This window comes from Lagopus muta, chromosome 7 (genome assembly GCF_023343835.1).
Source record: "Lagopus muta isolate bLagMut1 chromosome 7, bLagMut1 primary, whole genome shotgun sequence".
Taxonomy (NCBI): Eukaryota; Metazoa; Chordata; class Aves; order Galliformes; family Phasianidae; genus Lagopus; species Lagopus muta.
In genome coordinates this window covers 28,562,146-28,573,503 of record NC_064439.1, presented here as the reverse complement: position 1 = coordinate 28,573,503, position 11,358 = coordinate 28,562,146, and positions in this window count along the sequence as shown.

Sequence of the window (11,358 nt, the reverse complement as noted above, 5' to 3'; positions counted from 1 at the left end):
TTTTGTATGGTACAGCAGAAATGTAGTCCTGACACATCAGAGAAGTCAGACATAGACATTCTTGAGTCAGAAATTTGAAATTGTACTTGATATGAAGATGAATAAAATTTACCAGCTTTTCTGTATCTCAATCTCAAACCCAAATCTCCAAAAATACATAAGTGAAGAAATAAGCAATGACTGTTACCTCCCTCTAAATTTCTTCTGATCTATATAGAAATGTGGTACACCCTGATGCTTGAGCAGAATTACCTGTAATTTTAATTCTTCTGAAACAAATGTTTCATTATCTTTGAACATTTTTTTTTTGACACCGAGCTTGAGAATAAATTTAGCAATAGGGGAATATGTTGTTTATATTTGTATGCACTGCTTTCAAGATTTTTATGTCTGTTTTTGTTATACGTATATAGTGTATCGTCCACTACCAGTAAGAGAAGATGGAAGGAGTGTCTGGGGAGTCATAGTTGTCTGTGGTATATCATTAATTTGTGCTTCAGAAATTTGGAATTTTTCCAGTTCTGCAGATCACGATCCTCCCAAATAGAAAAGGCAACACTATTCTTACCTCAGCCAATGTTTCTCCTTTGGTCTTTAATGTGCCATCATAAGGAAGCATGTACAAACAATAGATATTTTCTTAACTTCCCGATCATTTTATGCCAGCAATTCTCCATCCTTTCTGTTCACATCATTTCTCTTACATCAGCAGTTCCAGGATAAGAAAACCTGCCTAATCTACTGAAGATATGAAACTCTGCCATATCCATAGAAGAGTAACTTTTTCACATCTTGACACATGGACAGTGTGTAGACAGTGTGAAAGGAGGTTGTCAGTTATACCCAAACCCCACCAAAACTGTTCCTATTACAATTTTTGATGCATAGCATTTATAACTCCATTCCAAATGCAATAAGGAACTAGTTTTGGACATTTTGCCAGGTGATTTCCCAAGGAACTTATTGATTTGCCTGGACGAAGAGAACTGGATTGCCAAACTGTCAATTATATCACTCTGAAACACAATGTTTGGCTGTGCTGCAAGCATGTGCTTTGCTGGTTCCATTGTAAGGTAATGGAATGCCAGGTCTCAGCTTGTCCAGCTGGCAAATAATAACAATTACAATTACTTGACTGTGCTAGAAATTCATAACACGTTAAATTTAGAGCACATTAACATAGGTACCCAATGTTCACTATTTCTGTGAGACTATCAAGACTTTCTTTTACTTCTAAGAAATCTGAACAATTAAAGAAACAAGTGAATTAATAGACTTGGAATTTTCACATGCTTTAAAATTGAAGAAAAAAGCTTTATATGAGTAGCTGTTTCTAGGACTTTTAATACCAAGCCGGAGATCAGGCAATTTAAAAGAACACAAAATTTATTGAAACCATGTTCATCTTGTTCTTAAAAACCAACAGTTTGGCTTACAAAACCAGATCATTTTCACGGGAAACTAATGCCTCCTGCTAGTAGTTGGATTCAATGTCAAAGATACAACACTAGAAGCAACCTTCTGGTAAACAGACACAAATTTGATCAAGCTCCCTAGTATTTTATCATTTACGAGGATTAACAGGCATAGTTGTGAACACTGTGACAGACAGAGATGATGCCATTATCATATGAGCAAAGCCCAGGATTTTTGAAGAACTTATAGGAATTAAAGATGCAGTTTGTTTTGCAATGTAGACACCTGAAGCTCTCTCAGCTTACTTATTATGGCTAAAAGATGTTTTGTTACAGAAACATGACAACAGTTTGTTAAGTTTTGATCAGAATCATCTATTGTCAGGAGAAAAATGAGAAGCATGTGAATCATATGTAGCACCAACTCCTGGGCTCTGCAGACATATTTCACTAATAAAAATGCCAGATGTGATGGTACAAAGCAGTAACCTGTGCCAGGGAAGAACTCCTTGTTTCACATGCTGTCATCATGCTGTCTTGATAGATCGAGAATATGAGCAGACCAGAGACAGCTGAGAAGATACATTCTCTAAGTTTGAGTTGTTAGTGAGTGCATATGACAGCTTCACCACCATATTCAAAGTATAGTGGACCCAGCTATCAGAAAGTGTTCTCAGTACCCTTTCCATTCACCAAGCACTGCCTCAACAAAACCTCAGTAAGAGGTGGAAATGAGAAAAATATATCAGTTTCAGTTTGAGCACTCTCTCATATGACTGCTTTCAATTTTCTTTTTTTTTATTTGACAAGTCCCACACAGGGAAATCTTTAAGTTTCCCCTGCATGAGAGACTATTCTTTTACATCACTGTCTCAAAGTTTGCTGGGGACTCAGAGACACACTGAAACTGTTACTTTCAGGTGAAAAATGTTTTGGTGGGAGAACAAGCCTGGTGATGGAAGATGGGAGTGTGAGATGAGTCTTCTCACTGCTGTATCACACAGCAGTCATTTCAGAAGTGGATGCATTACATATTCTATTATTTTTATAGGTGAGATTTGTTAAGATGTCATATGTAAACTAATGGGACTATTTGACTCATATTTTCCTATAAAAAAGGAAACTTGTTAGCCATAAATAACAATTTCAAAGAATTAACTTGAAGTTTTGATCAGGATCACAAGGAGGTGATTAATATAATGTTCACCAGATGAGGGCAAGCTGAGTGCCTGTCTCCATTCAAAGTTGGTACTCAAAAATTCTCAGACACATTGGTGTCTTTATGTCAAAGGAGCAAATACTGAACTGGGAATAAATGTCACAATCAAGCTGGCCTTTTTTATATTCTACATGTCAGCTTAGGCAGTGTTACTTGACAAACATTACAGTGTTTGTTTAAGTTAAGTTCTCTTGACTCAGATTGCTAGCAATAGCATCTTATGAGTTCTGTTCTGTTTTACGACTGAAAGGACAAATAGGCAGAACTAATGCTTTGGACACGTTTTTAGATCATACTTTGCAAAAACTAAAATGATTAACATACATACTCTCTCTTCAGATTACGTTTCAAATTGAACCAATATCTCTCTTTTTTTCATTCACTTTAAACACAAGTAATAAAATATTGACTTGCTACAGATGAAGCTGGCTGGCTCCATTGTTTTTCTTGGGATGGAAAAAAAAAACCCCACACAACCCAATATCTAATAGCCAAAATAAATCTAGTTCAGTTGCAATGAAATAATCAAAATTTGGCTATAAATCTCATTTGTGGTGCACTGCAGTATTAGTAATTCTTTCACCCTGAGGATAAGAAAAAATGAATATGTTTGTTCTAATGCATATACACTAAAAAAATAGAGAAAAAAAACCAACACCAATTTATGCAATTTGGATGTGTTTGTGCTTATCTAATCGTAATGGTTAAGAATATTTTGGCAAAGGAGTGCTGTATTATTAGTTTATAGGTTTTTGTTTTGGAAAATGAAAGCTGCTAAGATATTGCGGTTTGGAAGCTGTCTGCAGAGAATGTGCAGTGTTTCTTGCAGGCATATACTTCCACTGAAGTTTTGTCTTGTTAGACTTAGTCTCAGTTAGACTTTCACGTACATTTTAAAACCCCGTAAAGATTATAGCTAGATTCTCAGCTGGTTTAATTTGACTCACTCTTATGACGTTTGGAGAGTTATGCATTATACATTAATAAAAATAATGCATTATACTACTGTAAGATTTGTTGCTTTTTATGCATTACTATTGCAGTTTTTGATTCCTTACCGAATAATTTTATCTGTGTTCCTCTCAGCCTTCTTGAAATGTTTCCTTTCCTATAAAAAAAGAAATTCTTTCAGAGATCTATTGAAAAAATGAATGAGAATAAGGTCCAGTGCCAGGATGAAGCTGTAGCCTACTTCTTTGGGGGTTAGTAAGTTCTGTTGCATAGTTTTACAAGAATGGATGCAGGAACCATCAGAGTTGTATCAGAGTGCTTTGCCTGAACACCTAAAATGTGTCTTGGGAGTACCACTGAGGTAGGTGATGATGAGTCATGTGTGCTGTTCTCACCAGTACTGCAAGCACGTTCTAATTTCCTCTTTTGTACTTAAAACACTATCTATTTACACTCATCATGCTGGATAGTGATGGATTCCTTGCCTATTTTGCTTAAAACAAATTCAGTTGTGGTGAAATTCCAAGGATCACTGGGGGAATGATAAAGTTTTTCAGACCAAAGTTTGCTATGGAGGTATGAATGTTGTCAGGCATTCACGGGCCTGACCTTTTCTACCTGCATTGCCCTGGTGGGTCATCCTGACCCAATTCAGGATACATAAATTTAATCTGAGAAATGTTTCAAAGATTTTTGTGTTTCTTTCCTTGGCAAATAAAATGGTGAGCTGTCATTTAAGCCCATCTCAGTGCCTTTTCCACCCTTTTCTCTTCCCACACATTCATCGCTATTGGTGGAACAGTAGCACGAGCAAAAAATAACTGGTAGTTTTTAAAAGACATAAAAAAGTTCTTTGTTCACTTTTATCTCAGGACAGAAAGACCGGTGAAAGTACAACAAGGAGATAAATGACTAACTTATTAAAGTTCTTGTCAAAGAGAATGGGTTTCCATCCCACACACTCTGATGTGTGAGTTGAAAGGAAATGGGGAAATATTTCTCCAGTGGAAAAATACTGTCTCAAAGAGAGTCATCAGCAGGAACAGTGGCCAGCGGTGGCCAAGTGCCAATCTCCTCCTGCTACATCTTGAAGGCACTCTGTATCTGGTGGTGCTCTCCTCTCAGGGCCATGGAGAAAACCTGGTCTGAGTGCCAGAGAGGCAGAAGTTCAGAGATGTCATTATTTTGAGTGTGAATGTAGAGTTGAAAGACTGAGACATGTGGAGGTTGCAGAGTGAATTTTCTATGTGGCTAAGCATATATTTAATAAGAAAGTCAAGCAGCTACCATAGTGACTGTATGCACTGGTTGTGATAACACTGTTTCTTTGTTATTACTTTCTGTTACTGTAGCAATGGATTGACATATTACAAAGATGTGTGGGTGTAATAAATCTCAGGATGTTCTCATCTACAGTATGCTACCAAGGGGAGTAATATCAATAAAGGAGAGATAAAAAAAGGAAAGGAGTCTTAGTAGGTGAAGTTATCAATCAACATCGTGTGAAGGGCCAATCAGGTTTATTTGGTGCTTTTTCTGAAAAATAAATAGCAACATGAACTGCCTTGCACAGAAAATAATCACTTCTCTCTTTGCACCTCTCTCTTTGCTGCCAGGGTCTGCATCTGCATTACAAGTGCACTCTGACACTTACGGAGGGTTTTTTTTCTGACTTTGTTGTGGCCACCACCACCCCAGGATCTGCGTTTTGTTCCCAACATGACCAAACACAATGTGCATTGCAAATGCCTGCCAGCTCATTTCCCCTAAGTGTTGATGGCCTTGGTACCCTCAGGACACTGCGTGGTTGAGGAACAAGCCCAGCACCCAGCAGCTTGATCTTGACAGAAAAGGCTCCATTATGGGAATGTGCTGAGATGCGATGCTCAGCATCTCTAGCATATGAGTGTCTGCAGGATTATGTGACAGCTGTGCAATGGTATTAATGTCTTAATTGTGCATTTACCACCCACATTCTTCTAGGAACCCCTAGTTTGCATGCAGGGTCTAGTTGCTGTGACCCTTTTGAAATATGTTAGCTGGTGCACAGAATCATCCATTACCTCTCTAAATAGCAGTTCTCCTCTCAATTTGCTTATATTCCAATATTTCACTTTTTATGAACTCCATCCCTTTATTCCCTAGCCTCCTCTTCCCACTCCTCCAGGCCTGCATGGAAGGACTTGTATACAATCATAGAATGTTTTAGGTTGGAAGGGACTTTAAGGATCATTTCCAGTCCCATTCTATGGGCAGGTTGCCACCCAACGTATCAGGCTGTCCAAGGTCCCATCCAATCTGGTCTTAAACATCTTCAGAGATGGGGCATCCACAGCTTCTCTGAACAGCGTGTGCCAAGGCCTCCCTACTCTCTGAGTAAAGAATTTTTTCCTAACATACGAACTGAATTTCCCTTCTTATAGTTCTGTCCTTTCCTTTCAGCCTTGTGTGTGCACCATACCTGTTGTTGATCTGCCTCAAATTATTACCCAAATATTTCTGCTTATTTTCCAAGGCTTCAGTCAGGACCCCTCCACCATCTTCCAGGCATGACAGCATACACTGTTTTTCCCCGAAGTCCTAGTTTCCAGAGGAGAAGATTGATTTAATGTGGGAATTGCAGGGTTTAGATAGGTTTTTCTATAGGATGTCTCCTGCCTAAAAGTCTTTCTTTGTGAAAGGATCCCAGGTAATTCATCACGGTGTATTGTGTAACCTCATGCAATTACGTGCTTGTGCTGTAAACAGTGTAGAACGTAACCATTTCCCAGATTTCATACGTTCTCCAAATGTTTTCACATGAAAGAATTCACATTTCACTTCCTCTGTTGTTGTAAAGTTTCAAAGCATTAATTCTTAGCATATGGGCATGTTTTATTTCCTTTTTTATTTTCTCTTGTATTCCCTGAATATAGAAGCTACCATAACTATGCTGTACTGTAATTCAAATACATGTTTAACTACATAGCATAGCAATGAAAAGCAATTTTAAACAAAAAGTAAATGAACTCAACACTAAACCACAGCATATTTCTAAATGAAACCATTACTGCCCAACAGAATCATTAAATTTCCTGCTTGGTGGGATAAGATGAAAACTGCCTCCACAAACATTTTTCTGCAAAATGACAAAGGATATTATATACATATATATAATATATATTCATAGGTATATATGCATACATATGGGCTAGTGTCACTTGAACTTTGCTCTAAAATATCCTTGATTACACATCCATTACCTTTTGTCTATTTCTATACAAGTGAAAGATGAATCATACTGTACCACTTACAGGCAATAACACCATCATGCTCTCAAATGTAATCTCTGTACTGAGTATGTCTCCTATAATTTCTGTTTCTTCATGTACTGGGAGCTGAATTTCTTGTTTATCTCTATTGTGATTTTTTCCTTCTTGGGAAAAAAAAAAAAAAAAAAAAAAAAAAAAGTAGAAGAAAAGGGTTTCTTTGCAGGGCAGAATGTTGGATTAATTTAAACAGCTGTTGAAAGTTTCAAAATTAGAAAAAATATTTTCTATAATTTCCTAATATAGGTTTGTATTAAACAGGTCATTTTGTCCAAAATTCTTATTTCTGAGTTGTTTGGAAGTGAACTGTATATGGCACAAAAGGCAAACAAGGTCAGAATACATAGTCCTAACATAACATTCCGCCTGATAGTCAAACAAAAGGCAATTCTGTTTCTATGAAAAAGTGAATTTATAAGTTAGGAAGATAGTACTTTTCTAGCTAAAACAGCATTAGATGTGGGATTTATTATTGCAGGCAAATTCAGTCAGTTATTTGAAGCAAAGTCAGTGTAGGTTCGTAGAATTCCTGCCAGTCACAAAAACAAAAAAGTGTTCCAACCAAAGAAGAAAACGTTGGCAAAAACATGGAGGAGTCATCGTTAATCTCACAGAGAACAATGAGATCTTCAATAAAAAAATTTTAAAAAAGCAACAGGGAGTTTCTGAAGTGCAGCAATTTTATATCCTCCATTTAAAATGAAATGATGATCAAATAACTTGCTGTACAAATGCGTTCTCATTGCATTAATTGCGGTGGGATGAACAAGTTCTAACAATACAGAGGTTAAAAACGATCATATTTCTATCCAGACTGGAAGGTTTCAATAGATAAGTATTGCGAGACAACCTCTTTCGTCTGTGTACAGTTGGCATAAAGAAATCCAGGTCAGTAGTAACTATGAGATTTTATTGTTCTCGATAAGGATCTCCTGAAGGCTGTTTTCGAAGTGCAGCAAAGCAGTAGTTTCAATTCCACAAACTCATAAATCTCTCTGTCAGCTGGGGCTCTGTGTACCAGGAGTCTGGCACTCAGAACTGCATTCTTACTTTGCACCCCTAGAAATATTCCCCTGCAGGGCAAGTTTAGGGAACTTGTGGGAGTGTGAAGGACAGAAGGCATAGAAGTCATCCAGGCTAAAGTAAATTGTAAAATATACAATTTTTCCCAAATATTTCTCCATATATTTTTTTAAATTTAACCTTAGCTAAAGACCTGCCACAGACCTGCTGAGCATCTGTAGACTGCAGGAGTCAGTCACATGCTGCGTGATCCTTCATGAAACTGGAGAGTGCAGGAAGACTTCACTTTGCCTTCGCCTGTTGGTTGTTCTTTCATAACTGGGTCATATTAATACTCTGTGAGAAACTTACAGTGCTTGTTTCTGAGTTTGAACCAGTCAAGAGGAAGTCAGCATTAAACTGAGAAAGAAAGCTTTGCCTTTTTTCCTTATTAGTACAGATGATTTTGCAATGAGTCAGTATAAACCCCAGAACTGCAAGACTTATGGGAAATGAGAAGTAGGTCTCAGCTTTGCAGGTGGGAGAAAAGGGTGGGAGGGCACTGCAAATTTATTTGTATGAATGAGAGTATTTTCTTTTATAGCATGTTGCACAGAGCTTGAGGCAGTCCTGTTGAGGAGTTTATGTTCTGGTTGGAAAACTACATCTTATAATGAATCTAAGTAGATTTACAAAAAAGGTGGGAAAGGGTGGAATGGTAGGTGGCAAGGCAGGAGCAGTGCAGAGCCCCCAGAAAACAGGATTCTTGCCTAAATAAAATGTAGCCTTCAGCACAGCTGACTGACTGTCCAAAACCATTGTATCACCATATCATGAGTCACTCAGACCTTACTAGAGAGAGCTTACTAGCCCTCCTGGTAACTCAGCTGAGTTAGTGAGCTAAATTCATAAAACTGAAGAATATAGTTGATGTCACAGTTCAGACACCTTCTATGTCTCAGTAGAGCATTTTGTGTGGAGAAGAAGTTAATTTCTCATTGTCCTGGATCTAATCCATTACAGTTCTGGACAACAGGATGGACAGTATGCCTGATACTTCTTATTCATTCTCCCCTAGCTTTAGAACCTGTAAATATATTCTCAAATGAAGAATCCATATTTTCAGAGATCTCGGTCCATGTTCAAAGGATCGCTGTATCCCTCCCTGACTACAGCCTGTATATGACCCCTGAGTATGAGTAGAAATTTCCCATGTGATGGGAAAACCAAAATATTCAACAGTAGACTGTCAAGGCAATGTATTTTTTAACAGATGGAAAAAGAATAATTCCAGATTCAAGAAATCTTGGATTTTTTAGAATGCAAGCAAAGCCCAGGAAGTTTTGTAAAACAAAGAGGTTGAAGAAAGAAAGCCAAATAAAGATGCATAAACATTTTTGACAGTTGCTGCATGTGTTACCAAGAAAGATGAGAAAATCAGTCACTTTGCACACATGACAATGTTACTTCTTAGTTTGCATCTGCCATTGTATGAAGACTTGTTACTCTGAAGATGAATCAGAATATGCTTTCCCATTATGCCTTAAACTTGGGCAAGAATTAATTTGACTGTAAGAAAGACAGCTAGAAGGCAATCAGGTAAATGAAAAGGACACCCATTAGAAGCACTCATTCTGCAAATGAACCCCATTTTGAACTTTAATGGATTCTGTTTTGGCTGTAGTGTTGTGTGCAAGCTTCATTTGCAATGTTTTATGTACATGTAATGGTAGGTTAAAGTTACATGTTTATTAAAAGAAAAGCTAAAGGGCTTAGCCAATATATGATCATCCTAGATAAAAGCTGATTCATTTTAGCCCAAAGGCAGAATCACTGAAATAAATCCTACTAAGCGCTAAAATCAGAGAGAATCAAAGCTACAAGTCTGGCATGCAAGAGCTTTAATCTAGAAGCACTATATACATTGTATTATAGTTTGGATTTTAATGTACTCACTGCTTGAGGAGAAACCATCTGCTTTATATTATGCCTGCAGTGCAGAGTACACTGATTTCATCACATCACTGTACAGAATAACAATAAATGGACTGTGAACCATTCTTCAAATAACTTATTTAAGAATACAACAACCAGCATAATATTTCAAGGTATGAAAACACAAATAGAGTGAAATAGGATAATTCTAAAAATTTACTTTATTGTATGTCTCAGAACTGCCTCAGTCATCTTCCATTTATTTTATTCTAAAATTTGACAGTTGGCAGTCTACAGGAAGCACTGAAGAGATTCACTCAAAGCCTTCACTTTGTTCCTATTTTGGTGATATTTTATTACAGCGAGAAGAGCTATTGATCTACAATGTGAAAGCTGCAGAATAAGTCCTGCAGTGCTTATTTTTGTCACTGTCTGTTTGACTCCATTTGGTGTTTTTTTTTTGTTTGTTTGATTATTTGATTTGCAAGAAAGTTATTGCCTACAATACAGAGGAAAAATGTAGTAAAATTTTAGATTTTTGAGAATAAAGGCAGAAAATATTTGCTGGTTTTGCAGACAGCTGTGTTTAGAAAAAGCAGATTACATAGTTTTCTGTAGCAGGACTTCTGGCTTAAAACAAAAACAAAAGCACAGTGCTTGCCAATATTATTCAAGAAAAGTAATGTTTTGACACAGAAACAAATGCAGTTACCTGGAACCTTCAGAAAAGGCAGAATTGACATGATGGTGGAAATGATGTTGCATAATTCATATATTGCTTTGTTGTGTCACTTGAAGCCTACAGTGACATTCATGGTTATTACTGTCCACAACCCGTAAAATAAGGTTCAAAGGATGAGGTAGAACAGTAAAAGAAAATACAGTCAACACAATTTTCCACTGATTAGATGACAAATCAATGGTTGTTCTATGCAGTGCAAGGCAATGATATTACAGGAGTCAACTCATCCACAAAAAACTGTCAAATCATAGCCTGAAACTTCTATAGCAATCAAAATGTACAGAGTTGGATGTGCATAACTCAAGAGTAGCATGACATGAGGGCTTTCAAATCTTTCTCTGTCTCTGTACAAAGTGAATACTACTCCTTTGGAGGATAAATAATCACTGAACAACAATACTTATGGTAGAAATTACAAAATTCTGACTATGCAGAGACATTGAATGTCTCTTTATGTGTGGATTATATGGTCAGATTGCTTTATCACTGGAGAGTTAGCTTTGGTGGCTCAGAAAGCCTCCTCAGATGAAACTGCTGAGCTGTTTTGTGTAGGCCACAGCAAACTCCGATATCAGAATCACTCTCCAGGCTTTACTAACTGCAGACTGATGACAATAATTGCAGTACTGACACCATTCTCACTTGTAGATATCTAAAGTTAGGTGCCTTTCTCTAGTGCAGACTCCCCACTCTTTCACTCTGCTGCTATTTCTGTTGTATTTTTGCATATTATGAGTTAAGACAGCATTAAGTTATGACCACGCAGACTAGCTGGCATGGCTTATT